Genomic DNA, 14,853 nt, shown 5'->3' on the forward strand with positions numbered 1-14,853 from the left:
GTGATACGGTCAAAATTTGGTCAATATCAACTTGACGTATTTCATTCAATTTTGCATTTAAAAACCTGAACACCCCTCATTTTGAAGGTGTGTGTGTGTGTAGAATGTTGCTCCTATTTTAATTTTGGAATTCATTCTTCAGTTGTCAAAATGCCGTCCAAGGAAGAAGAGCAGCGTATCAAAATTTGCTCGCGCATCGCGAAAATCCGAGCTACTCCCACGCAAAGCTGGCAAAATCGCTAAAAGTTGCCAAATCAACCGTTACAAATGTAATTAAAGTGTTTGGGGAACGTTTGTTGACAGCCAGGAAGTCTGGATTGGGGGGAAATCGAAAACCGGAAGCCGCTGAGACGACAAAGAGAGTTGCCTGTAGTTTCAAGCGAAACCCTAACCTCTCTCTCCGAGATGCCGCAAATAAGCTGCTTGTATCGTCTACAACCGTGCATCGAGCCAAAAAACGAGCCAGACTATCGACTCATAAGAAGGTAGTGACTCCAAATTGCGATGATAAACAAAATACGACGGCCAAAGCGCGATCCCGGAGGCTGTACACGACGATGCTGACGAAGTTTGACTGCATGGTAATGGACGACGAAACCTACGTCAAAGCCGATTACAAGGAGCTTCCGGGACATGAGTTTTATACGGCAAAAGGAAGGGGAAAGGTAGCAGATATTTTCAAGCACATGAAACTGACAAAGTTTGCGAAGAAATATCTGGTTTGGCAAGCCATCTGTACCTGTGGCTTGAAAAGCAGCATTTTCATAGCTTCCGGGACTGTCAACCAAGAAATTTACGTGATGGAGTGTTTGAATAAATGTCTGCTGCCTTTCCTAAAGAAACACGGTTGTTCCGTACTGTTTTGGCTGGATTTGGCATCTTGCCATTACGGTAAAAAGGCCATGGAGTGGTACGCCGCCAACAACGTGCAGGTGGTTGCCAAGGACAAGAACCCCACGCCAACACGCCAGAGCTCCGCCCAATTGAGAAATACTGGGCTATTGTCAATCGGAACCTGAAGAAGACCAAAAAACTGCTAAGGACGAGCAGCAGTTCAAGACAAACTGGCTTTCTGCGGCGAAGAAGGTGGAAAAGTTGGCTGTACAAAATCTGATGGCAGGGGTTAAGCGTGAGGCCCGGCAATTCGGATTTGGAAAAGCGGAAGCCTAACTGAATATTTTTCCTGAATTTTATACTAATTAAACTTGAAAAATAAATTTATATTGATTTTTTAATAAACGATTTCACCGATTTACACGCGTTTTCCCTTGACCAAATTTTGACCGTATCACCCTTTATTGTAGGAGTATTCATGCCACTTCCAGTAATTTGAAGAATTTAAAAGAAATGCATAACCGTCATCTCGAAATGAAAGAAATACAATATTTAACACGTTCGTCGCCATGGGACCTATATTCGGGTGACGGGTGTATTTCCTGAGAACCCCGTCATATCAAAAACGTGTGACGCTCTCTAACTCAAGTTAGCCGCTCAATTTAACCACACGTTGCAAATCTTGTAGTTCTCCTCCTTTTTATTCTCGCTCCGAGAATTTCTTTGGGCCCGGCTAGTAGGGTTATTCGTTGTCCCCTAACCCATCGTTGCACAGACTGACTTAAATTGTCAATATTTCAGTTGTTTTCCAACTTTTCCTCAAAATAATACTGAATCATGTAGTTTGGAATATTTTCTGATGAAATGAAGCTTTTTAGATATTTTCTGCTGTTAAATGTGTACCTGTGATTGTTTTAATTTTTCTTGTTTTTTTTCGCGTGGTTTTTGTGCTAATTGTTAACAAAAACCTTAACATTCCTTTTACGGCAAATAAGGTTTTACGTCAGAACAAAATATTTTTCATATCAGTTCTCTTTACGAAACGTTTGTTGGACAATTTTAACACCATGATTTTGAAAAGTAATTATGATCCATACTTAACCAGAAAACTGTCGGATCGAGCAACAATTAGTCCGCTCAATTTCCTGCTGCCCCATTGTTGTAGGGCTGAGGTGGGATTACTCAGTTTTTTATGCTATTAGCTCAAAGAATTAGCTTTTTAATAATAAAATTCTGGAAAGTAATCAAAAATGAATGATTGGTTCCCTTCTTCATTTTAGGATTTTTTTTTTCTAATTTTGAAGTTACAGCTTGTGGGCGTAGAACGTTTGTTCATAATTACCCCCTAGTCTTTGGGGTAATTATGAACGCTGTAACGATTTTTGTGATGTGATGACTTTTGACATTGGCTTTATTTTAAGAATGAAACCACCTCTAAACAGTGCATTGTAGTGAGATTTGTTGATTTTTAAAATCTGCTGTTGAAAAGTTATGGGCTATTTTCAGTATTACATAGGTTGGGGGCATCTTTTCATAAAATCAGAGACCTGCAATTTTGAAAATCTTTTAAAGTAATGTTTTAGGCGTATTTTCAAGATTTGAATGGTTATCGTGATTTGGACGGTAAAAAGTAAATTTTAATCATCAACCAATGCTCAAAAAAAACGTGTTCATAATTACCCCGTATCTTGGAAAATGTGGGGTAAATATGAACACTTCTTTGTGCGTGGGATGAAATTTTCTTCAACAGAATATCTTATCACACCACATTGAGCATCAATATCTTAACTTTAAGCTTTAAAAAATAACATTTTATCTCCATTCACATTGACGAGGGGGTCAATTGATAAGACACGTCTCGAAACTATTTTCGTTTCTCAGAGACATGCATTTTGTTAATAACTTTATCTACAAAATTTGTATAGTTAGGTTTGCAAGTTATTACTGTAACTTATCAATCGAATGACAGACTATCGCAATTGATCAGTTTTTGAGACCCTACTATGACCCTAACGGCGCTTACGGCGTTTGTTCGGGATTACCACACTAAGCCCTACATAAGCCCACTGCAAAATTTGTTTAGAAATTTCTAATTACAAAATTCTTATACCTCCAATAACATTGTTTGATTGTTCTTACAGCCAAATATAGCAATAAAAATTTTGGAAGCGATTGATTAAGTCCGGAATTATAACAACGTGTTTTGTACGGAAAAATCCAAACTTTCATTCAAAAAACCATCAGAGATGTACTGAAAGTTCAAAAAACATAATTTGGGATTTTTTAAATATTTCCTTCATTTCATGTGAACAAAAACTAAATCTAACTTAAACTCCAGAAATGAAATTCATTGTAATGCAAAAAATCAAAATAAGAAAATAATTTTTTTAGTGTTTTGGCAGGTAATTTGAATGCTTGCTAACCGTAGTATGCATAGTGCGTTGATTTAAAACCTTCGAAATAACATGTCATGGAATTATTGAAAGCTCCAGAAAGCAAATCCTGCAATTTTACAATGGATTTCGATTTTTTTAAATTTTGAGATGGTTATAACTTTTTTCATAAAATACTTTGCTTCTTCTCATGTTGGGAAAAAAATGAAGCTTAGGAATAAGCAAAATCAATAATTAAAGACCAACTTTATTTCAAACTTATTTAAATTTCTTGGATATGCAAAAAATTCTTCTTCAATACAAATTGTCATACATAATTGAACACGTTCATTGACTACATGCAACTTAAAAAACTAGGATTGTCTATTGATATGACTTTTTTTCTGAATAAGTGCTACGAAGTGCTGAATGCTTCTTTTATTTATCAAACTAAAAAAAGTTAGAAAAATTTACTTACATAGTTAAAAAAAACACCCGCTAATTTCATCGATGGGGAACCTAAAGTGCATAACAAAAATATGCTCATACGCTTATGATCTTAGTTTTGTCATGATCTTTCACGTGGAAAAGGAATTTTTGATGAAACAACAATAAGTCCCACAAACGCAACCAATTTGCAAATCATAGCTTGTGGGGAATCGTGGGCCACCCCTCTTGAATCACCTATATTTTTATGTTTTTATACACATTCAGGACTTAAAATACGTTTTACCTATCTGCAAAGTTTTTTTTATGCCAAATGAAGAGTTATAAAAAATATTTTGTCCATCCTATATAAGAAATTTAGACAAAACGTTCGCGAGCCAGGTTTTGGCATCTATTTGATCATACACAGCTCTCTTTTTTATTTCATCATCTGAAATTGCTTTTAATTAACGAAATGAATTAGTAAATCACAGTTTTGGGTCAATTCATAAACTTTGCATGTTATTTGGTCAATTTGGATTTGGTGGCCCACGATTTCCCACCATTTTTTAAAATCCAAAAAATATTGCTTTTTTTCAAACAGTCAAAAATTGAGTCATTTTATCTTTTATAATAAAGAAGTTATGGAACAACGAAAAAAAGTGGCCCATGATTCCCCACTCTCCCATACTGTTTAGGCGTTCGTCACAGTAATAGGTACCTTTTTAATCTCTAAATCCGTCCCTGCCTTTAAAAATATGCGAAAATTTTTACAGTCTTCTGATGATTTTGGCATCTTTTAGTGAATTTTAAAAAAAGCATTTTGAAACGTTTCTATGTGATTTTTCAAACTTAAGTCAGATAAAAAATACACTTCTTTAGAGTCTGATGACGCAATAAATATGCAAATCACAAATTAAACCTGTTTTGTATAGTTAAACAAGCATTCTCTTTCAGGTGTCCAATACGCCCTTCACTCTCCTACTTGTTATGAAAAAAAAATCGTAATTTGAGCACAACTTTAAAACTATTCTTTTATTTTTTTTTTATTTTCATTCTTGGAATCAGCGCAGAAATTGAATTTAAAAATATCTTCAGCTTACTTTGTTCTAGAGTGCTGTAAACAAGAATAAATTAATAATATTCTTCAAAAAAGCAAGAAGCTAATATCTTACCAATAACATAATTTTTCTTCATATTTTTTTTTTCCTTCCTTCTTTTTGGATTTTTCCTTAATGATTTTCATCTATTTTTGCATCGCTTCAAATATATTTTTTTTATTCAATAAGTAAGCTCATTATAATTTCTAATATTTGAGTTAAAATATTGCAGATGTACTTTTAAAATCAGCAGTATCAATCAAAACTGATATACGTTTAAACTTTTAAGTAACACAGATTGAATTTTTGTAACAAATTAAAAATGGTCATTTTTTCTGACATCAAAATAAGAAAACAAAATTCCGTCCCTTTTTCACAGACGGTAACTTTGGGACTTCATAAACATATTAAACATACATAGAGTGTCAATATAAAATTTAAAAACAAACGTTTTTGTAGCAGGTTGATCTATAACTTTAAACAAAAATTACATTAATTTTTTATAGTGTTCCAACAAATGATTACAGGCATTTTCAACTTTTTCAAAACTATTTAATGCTCAAAATAGAGCTGTTTGAAAGAGATTGATTGAGGTCCGGAATTTTTCTTGGTATCACGGAGAAATATAATTCCGTAGACCTGTGTGGTACTTAGAAATGGAAGTTAGGGGTTCTGTCATATCTAAAATAATATATCTCTTACAGTAGACTTTATTGGACTCATGCAATCTTTTTATTGTATTGTTGAAAATTTTTAAATCATTCAATCCTTTTTGGCCCGGTCTCCTTTACGAATTGTACTTAAGAATGGTTTCTGAAGCTATCCAGAACTTTTTTAAATTATCAAAAGATATATATTTGAAAAAATAACAGAAAATGTGATCAATGCAATGTGAAACAAGTTTCCAAAAAACTTGAAATTCTAGTTATGATGATATCGAAATTCGGTTATCGAATCCGAAAATTGAATAGAAAATCATCTGAGGCCTTCAGAGCCAAAGGGATTAAGTGCAAAAATGTTCGATTTTGAGTTAATAACGCAAAACGAGTGTGCATATTTCAAACTATATTTGATGATTTGCTCAGATTTACAGAATTTTATTGTGCTCAAAAAATTTTGTTTTAGACGCATGAAAATTTTTAACTACACATTTTATTTTAATTTTTTTTTTAAATTAGGAGAATTAATCCGGTAAAAAACGAGCTTTTTCCAATGACATCCTGGAAGTGAGCCAGACCGAACTTTTATCAAATTTCGTATTAAATATCCGGGCTTACACGAATAAAACCGGGCAATCAGGCAATGTTAACTTATACCTCATTGGCTTCAAGGACCTCATTTGATAAAATGCACATTTAAAAAAAAATATTTGTTTTACCACCATACCTTGGTATATTTAATGCAAATTTTGCCTTCCCTTCTGCTGGGCCGCCTTTTGCTGTAGCGCAACGATTCAAACGTCGAGTTTGTTCAATGCTGTTTAAATCCTTGAGGTGAATCGTCGTTGTTTCACTGACTCGCCGGCTGAACTCGCCGAGGCATTAAACTCAATGCTCACTCACTCCCTCGGCTTATTCGCTGTATGAGTTGGTCGATTTTTGTCGGGTTCTGGTTCCTTTTGTTATTAGCCAAAAAGAATTGTGCTTTCCCACCTATATATGTAGGACTACAGAACAACCACTAGACCAGAAAGGAGATTCAGAGGATCTCGAAAGCGTCTGGTAAATTGCACCCAGCAATGCGATCCATCCATTAATCATCCGGCAAAGTTTGAGGCAAAGTTGAGCGAAAGAAATTCTGCTAACGGTAGAACTGGGGGGCTTGAAGGTGGGAAAGTAATCACCTTTTTACCCTTTGCGCACTAGTTCTCAGCTGTGTGTGTTGCTATTTTTGGTTCAGGGATTTGCACGCGAAAAAAGATCAAAATCGAGAGGGATGAACGTCGTCGTACGAGCGAAACGGTGTTTTCTTACTGACTCAGCGTGTAAATTTCATTTTGCGCGCCCCGTTATTACAATTTTATGAGATTAAACACAAACAGAGCGTACACGTGCACACGTGAGTAGCAACGTTCATACGATTGGCAGGCAGCCGAATGATGGCAGCCGGGTTGTTTTTATGTATTTTTTGTTATTTTTGGGAAATTGGTGGAAGCACTTTACAGGGGCGATTCGGATCCCTTCACTCAAAAATATTTTATTCAAACGAGGGCTCATACACTAGAACAAAAATACACGATATGCCTTAGGGTACACTTTTCTTAAAACGAACGCTTCACGTACCTAATCAGAATTTATGGGGATAAGGACTCATCGTTCTATGGAGCCACTAACCAAAATCTTCAGAAGATCTTAAGCTCAGGTCATTTTCTTTAAAATCACGACAAAATTACACACACACCAAATGGTTGTTACTTCAAAAACTCTTAACCGCAAAAAATTCGAGCACTTTCCTTAAGCTGGCAAACGGTTGACTTCATTCAACTTTTCGTCGAACCCGAAGCTCACAATTTAATAATCTCAGACAAAGTATACCAAGAACTTTCTAGACGAAGGCTATAAAGGATCAGAAATCAATAGCTCCACTTCGTGTGAATCAGTCTTTCGACCTCTTCATGGTTTCTTCATCCATTCAAGAACTTCCGTTTCCTCGGTTCCGTTCCTCTGGCAAAACCGCTCCAATCAGCCCGAAAATGTATTGATGGAAAACTCCCCGCAAGCAAAATTTTACACACCAAATACACGAAATGATCTTCTTCTCACTCAATTTCCACTGCCAAAAATTGGTCTATTTTACGCTTGCCGGTACTTCTCGAATTCCCGCGTTCACAAGGATTGAAATCCAATAGCAATAGCAACCTCCTCCCACACTGCCGTAAATCCACTCCACTCCACAGTCCCTCTGTGGGATGTCTCAATGCTGTGAGTTTCCCACACACCAAACCACTAACCAACCGCTGTTATATCCTCGTGTCGTATTCCTTCTGGAGCCACCAAAAAACGAAAGCCACCATCCACCTCAAGTTAAGCAGGTGAGAGAGACGGTTCGTGGGGTGACACTACAAAAAGCCAGTCACGAAATCCGCCTTTCTTCAATTGGCCAACCACCCGCTTAAGCTTGCAGTCTTTTCACTTCCGGCGTGTCTCCCCCTCCAGGAGCCGGAATCGCCAAAAAATCTACCCAAAATCGACTCCCGCCACCTAACAAACAGTTATGCTCGAAACAAGTCGAGGGAAAATCTTAACCGGAACCGACGAAGGCAGCCTAGAGACTAACCAGCGAAGATTCGTTGATCAACCGTGGAGTGAATGGACAGACCAAACCAACAACCAGTTCAGTGTCGGCATTTTCCGAAAATGAACTCCCAAGGAACCGAAAGCTCGGTTGAATTTTCCGGATGTGAGAACCACCATAAACATCACCGACAATTCCTTTACACGGGCTTTCGGCTCTCTGTTTTGACTGGACCAGTTTGTCGTGCTCCGATTTCTGGTCGGTTCTTACTTTGTGGAGCGAGAAATTTCTCCCAGGGTTCACCCGCGAAAAAGCTTTGATGAGAATGTTGGTCGGGTTGTTTTTCCAGTAGGTGTTCATTTCTTCAGCAGGGTTGAAATCCAAGGGTGGGTTTTCAAGGAACTTTGATAAAGCTTTGTTTGGGAACATTTTTAAAGCATTGTACTCTTTGTGTCCATATGAATTCAAATTAGTACTAGACAAGTAACAATGTTTTTTATGCACATTTTTGCTACAATAAAGGGCATTCAAATCCGCGTATTCTATGAAAAGTGAGTGCTTGGGACTGATATTTAAGTGAAAGCAAGCATTTTTTTGAAAAAATTTCAGAAGGAGTTGGGGGTGGGGGGGGGGGGGTTTATTAAGAACAAAATTTCTTCATTTGGCACACTTACAGTCACCATATGTTTATTTCTTATCACAAACTCTGAAAAGCTGCCAACAATGAATGTTTCCATGCTCTTCATTATTCTGTAGAACAACTTTTTGTTTTTGGTCGCAACCTACGTCCTTGAGACGTCTGTTTATAATTACCCCGTCTGTTCATATTTACCCCACTGTCTAGGGGTAATTATGAACACGGATTACGAACTTGGTGTAAAATTTTTGAAAAGTAACAGTAGTTATACCACAGAGAACAGACATACAAGCTACCCCAACGACCGTTTGGACCATTTTTTTGTTTTTTGACTGGGCCACCAGATGTCTCCAAACACATCAGAGAGAACTGTCAATACCGAGGGATTGCAGTGGAGAGAGAATTCATTACATTTGGCATGGTAATGATCAAAATTCCACAACAGCTTAACAAATTGCAACAATTTGCAACAATTAGCACATTTTCACATTCTCTGAGTACCGGTTTCTCTCATTTTTACTTAAACATTCTAATTCTCTCTAACAAATTGCCACAAATTACCACAAATTCAATCATTGGCTGCAAAGTTTGTTTGATCATTGACGACGATTCTCCGTTTATCTCAGTCGTATGAACTGTTTGGCATGTTTCAAGAAAATCGCTGTTAAAGTTTCGTAACACAAAAAATATCTTAAAAGTTATTCGCTATTTTGTTCAAGATAGATGAACTGAATTTTGAATAAAGGGATGCAAAAGACTTACTTGAAATAACCCGCTTTGAGATGTCTTGAACCAGTTCTGATGAGTAAGACTGATCGTCGAGAATGTTCCTAATTGACTGAATATTGCCGATTCGTTCTCTGGCGATAATCGTTCAAGAAGTGCAAAAACTTATTCCGTAACTGTAAATTATTTTGCCTGCATCAAAGAACAAAAATGAAGGATGTGAAATTCTGTCCAATCAAAAGAAACTCTTATTCCATTTATCTTGCAATAAATTGAACCCGTCTATTTTAGAGCGGCGTTAGTTTAACAATTAATTAGTTCCTATACGATTACACCTTTTCGAAAACCGAGCACTTGAAAATTTAATCTGTAACTTTTGAGCGGCGCAATAGATGGCACTGTTTCAAGTCGATTTTCAACGTATTTTTTGGATGTCATCATTTGAAATTTTACACACATTTTTGATTTTTTTGATTTTTTGTTCGAGCTTGTACGTCTGTTCTCTGTGGTTATACGTTACATTTATCCATCGGACTCCGATTGGGAAGCACGTGCTTTACCAATCCATCGGGTTGGATGTATGGGTGAACGTAATTGCGCCTCTCGCTATTACTTCTCTCAGCCATTCAACTGATGTGGGACAAAGGGTCTAGAACGCACCTTTGAAGCTTTCCATAAAATATGCTCTTGGCTCATTTTCAACATCTGTAAATTTTCTCCTACTAAGCATCTGCTTTATCTATCCGTCATTTAATTTTCAGTCTGTAATTCTTATATAAAAGAATTTTCGTCGTAACGTTCACCGCAATGCCATTAAAAAAAGCATTAAAAAAAAATTATAATCAACGGTGACTATTCGTTAAAAAGAATAAAAAATTTTTCTGTTTCTTTATGTCTTTTCAGAACGTTTTTATTTGATACGACCTCTCCATACGTGTGATATTTTAGACGAGTTAGGCTACTCGATAGTTTTAACATCCGTTTTAAATGTCCTGTGCAGCAAACATCAAGTCTTCACCAAAATGTCGTGGGCTAGGCTTTTCACGTACGTGCAAGGTATCATAAAATTGAAACCTATACATATACAGAAAATTCGAAAATGCTTTAAAATGGTTGTTTCACAACCCAAGCAACCAAAAGTCTCATATCTATTTAAACTCGTGCCTCCAAAGTTCGAATTTCGCTGAACAAAGGTTCCAAAGGGAATTGGTACCGAATTTTGTCGAATGTGAGCATGAAAGTTACAAAGGGTTCCTCAAATAGCCTTCTATGGACTTGAAGTTCCAAGAAATTCCTCAAATAGCCTTTTTTGTGACATGTCAATCGCACCCACACAATTTAAAAGTTACAAATTAGGTCTCGAATTGCCTTCAGTGAACTTCAAGTTCCAAGAAATTTCTCAATTAGCCTTTTTTGTGACATGTCAATCGCATCCGCACAGTATAAAAGTTACAAATTAGGTCTCAAATAGCCTTCAGTGAACTTCAAGTTCCAAGAAGTTCCTAATATAGCATTTTCTGTGACATGTCAATCGCATCACTCAGAATAAAAGTTACAAATTGGGTCTCAAATAGCCTTTTATGGACTCGAAGTCCAAAAAGTTCCTCAATAGCCTTTTTTGAGACATGTCCGCCATTTCGTGAATATGTAATGTGAACAAACATCACAAAAGGGCATATAATAAATAAATCATTTTTTGGAGCTTGGAAATTGTTGAAAAGTATAATTTATATTGAAACTTCAACTTAGAACAACTTAAAGCTAACTCGCAAATGATTGATTTTGAAAAGCGTAAATACTTTGACTTTATACAATTTCGTCCAACTGTATTTACTTACCACGAATTTATCACACATAGAAAGTCATTTGAAGCAATTCATTAATGAAATGTCAGGATAAAATCAAGAATTTGTATAATTTTATTCTCAACAGTTATAAACGTGGAATTTCATTTTGTTAAACCGATATTTTTTTAACGGATGATTGATTTATACGCCGTTTCGTAATGTTTCTTAGTTATAATCAACATGCGTCTTTGCTGCTGGCCGCTGGCTGCCCTTGCGGGTATTCTAGGAAGCTTATAACCACTTCGAATTTTAGTTGCCGGCAAGGCAATATCTAGGCATGGCGTCGTGGCAGTGTGTTTGGCTATCATCACGGAGGATCGGGTTCAAATCTGGTACCAGGACTAATTTTTTCCATTAGGTTGTTTGATTGCTTGAGTAAGCGAATCAAATAATTGTGCGGCAGAACAGGCGTGCGTGCTGGCATGCATCGAACAAAGCTAAAAACAAAGCAATTATGTAAGATCAATTGAGGGAGGTGATTGGAGGAATAAAGGTGGATGCCGAGAAACCGACAGCACCACATGGGCTGGTGGTGATCAAAGTAAGAGAGGGGAGGAGATTTTTTTTTTGTTTTCGCTGATTAAACGTTTACTTGTGGGCTGAATAGAAGGCCGTTCAAATCTGTAATGGCACTTCAAAGTTTCGATAAGAACTTAAATTTTGGGCTGAATAAAAGGAACTTCAGCACATTGATTATGCTGATTAAGCTGTGTTCGACCTTTTTAACGAGACTTTTGGTTGCTTGGGAAAACACTTATTCAAATCTTCTTGAATCAGTGAACAGTCATTTTTTGCAAGGCTTGTCAGTTCTATATGATCGACTGTTTTGAAAAATATTTACACTTATAAATTTTTTTATCACCTGTATGAAATTTTACATAAGTAGCTCTATTCTTTCAAAAAAAAAATTTAAGTACTACCGAAGTTTTCCTCAACAAACAGAAAGAGAAAACCTTCAACCAAAAGATATTCATTTTACACCAAATTAGAAAAAAAATCGAACAAATTAACATTGAAAAATGTATCTAAGAATAAAAATTAGACTGCATGAAATTGGATTTTGGATCTTTGATATCAGGATGTAACACATAAACAATTATTATTTGCTGTAATTCTAATGCTCTGAGTAGTAGCACGTTGTCCAAACATACAGGACAATTTTTCTTTGCTTTGTGAACTTATTCACCAATTAAATTTATCAAAGTTTTTCATATATTTTACTGCTGACCACAGAGATTCAAGGTGCATATAATTGCTAAATTTCACTCAGTTATGGATAAAAGCTCGATCAGCAAACCTTGTGTAAACAAAGGGTGAATTTTATTTTTAGTAAAATTAAACATTTCTTCAAGTCTGGTTTTAGCAATAAATTTATCAATTACCAAAAAAATACCTGCTTTTGGAAGCACGTAAAACTTGTATTCGGTATTAGAGAACTGTTCCTGGGATACAGGTTTTCGGTTTTGGTATTACCTACCGGTGAAACTTTTGACTGCCTTTTCTTACCCACGAAAAGCAAGTTCTTATCACTATATATTTAAACAAAATTATGATTTGTTTAAATTTAATTACTAATTGAGCATTTTTTTCAAAAAAAATTTTTTTTCTCTTTTTTCGATTTTGAATTTTTTTTTCAGTTTAAATAAAATGTGGTTCAAAAGTTTTTTTCAAAGACTGGGAAGAACTGGCATAGTTTTTTTCTAAATCCGAATATCATTTTTAGATAACAAAATAATTTCTCAAAAATTCAAAACTTAACACATTGCACACCTAATTTAATTATGAAATACATTGAATTTGGTCCAGTGGATTCTGGGATATAAATGCGGAGTGTCCATGTTTTCCGGCTAAGATTTCTTTACGGTCCTTAATGTGTTAAGATTTTATAGAAGGGGAGGAGAGTAGTTTTTTAAGAAATTTCTTACAAGGGGAGGAGTAGGAAAGGGGTCTAGAAATGTTTGGGTTAGTGATTGGCCCCCTAAGTTGATGAATAATCATTTGACCATTAAAAAGCATTTGAAATGTCAGAAAATGCATAAGAAGATGTGTTCATAATTACCCCGTAGGACGAAAACTATGGGGTAAATATAAACACTCATCTGTATATCAATGCGAATAAATTTTTTCAAAATTTCTTCGAAATCCATACAAAGCATTATAAACTGGATGTGAAACAGGTGATAACAACATTCCAGCTGGATTTCTTTTGATCAGACATTAAAAACATTAAACACTGTCCGAAACGATTTCCGTTTCACGAGGCAATGGTTTTTTAAAACATCTGAAATGATATCATTATGATTTGAAAACAGATCGGAAACAGCTTACAGCTATCAATCGAATGTTAAACTACCACTTTTGGAACTTTTTGTGTTCATTCATCCCCACAGCAGCGCGTATGGCACTTGTTCGGAATTACCCCGTGTTCATAATTACCCCCACTTGATCATACACCTTAAAAATTCGTAAACGAATATTCGCACTTGTCAATCGACCGACACTGCGGGGCAAATGCAAACGACACACCGGGGTAACACACGAAGAAATTATTGGCAGGATCGTACTACGAGTGTCGTGGTATTTGTGGAAGGATGATTCCTTTGTGAATTTTTCCTTATGGTGGAGGTGAAAAGCGGCGACATAATTGGTGGGTTATCTTCATCATTAGCAGTTTCTCGGAGGTACTAATGAACATCGACTCCCATGAGTTCAAATGTGAAGCTTTTCTCACACATTTCTTAAAAAATCACTTTTTCTCAGTTGTCCATTTCCGTTGCGTGGGCGGCTACGCTAGATTTATGGATCCTGTTGTTGTCTACTGCATATCTATGTTCTTTAAGTCGAACTTTAAATTTACGACCAGTTTGGCAAATGTAAACAGCTGGGCAACTCTCTAAGGAAATTTCCAAGATTTCAGATCTCCAATCTTGTGAAATATTATCCTTCAAGGAGACCAACCGTTCCTTAAAAGTGTTGTAGCCCTTGTATACTATTTTCAGACCGTGTTGAGAAAGGATTTTTGTTATCCCATTAGTTAGTTTAAGGTGGAACGGCAGGCTAACTCTATAGGACTCTTCCTTCTCTGGCCTGAAGGTGGTTTCATCACTTTGGTCCTTTTTTCGGGCATGTTTTCGGAGTATTTTAAGGACAAATTCGTTGTCAAAACCGTTGAAAAAACCTGCCTCAAGGATTTTATGCTTTTCCTCTTAAATTCTGCCTTTTCCATAGGTATATTGTACATTCCGAAGGGACCCATTCAAATCCATTTGGGCGACTTCAACGCAAAGATTGGCTCCGACAATCAGGACCTTGAGCGCATCATGGAGTGCCATGGCCTAGGACAGATGAGCGAAAACGGAGAGCTGTTTGTAGAATTTTGTGGCATCAACAACATAGTGATCAGTGGATCGCTCTTCCCCCATCGACCAGCACATAAGGTCACTTGGGTATTCCGAGATGGCCGAACATAAAATCAAATTGACCACATCTGCATCAGCAGAAAATGGAGAAGGAGCCTTCTTGATGTCCGCAACAAGCGAAGTGCAGACATTGCATCTGACCATCACCTCGTCTTTGGCGAGATACAACCGAGAGTTGCGCGTGTCCAACGGCGTGAGGAGAAAGTCGAGTGTCGATACGACGTCCGCCGGTTGGAGAATCCAGAGGTGAAAAGGGCG

General features: G+C 36.5%; 1 protein-coding gene across 1 annotated transcript in view; it reads right to left on the reverse strand.

Moving 5' to 3' along the window:
- The window catches only part of LOC129757203 (uncharacterized), a 483,998-nt gene extending 476,012 nt beyond the window's left edge, over positions 1–7,986 (reverse strand). Inside the window, exon 1 of the mRNA XM_055754336.1 lies at positions 6,119–7,986. The gene's annotated coding sequence lies outside the window, so the exon portion shown is untranslated. The remainder of the gene's footprint in view (positions 1–6,118) is intronic.
- Between the last annotated feature and the right edge of the window lie 6,867 nt (positions 7,987–14,853).

This window comes from Uranotaenia lowii, chromosome 3 (genome assembly GCF_029784155.1).
Source record: "Uranotaenia lowii strain MFRU-FL chromosome 3, ASM2978415v1, whole genome shotgun sequence".
NCBI lineage: Eukaryota > Metazoa > Arthropoda > Insecta > Diptera > Culicidae > Uranotaenia > Uranotaenia lowii.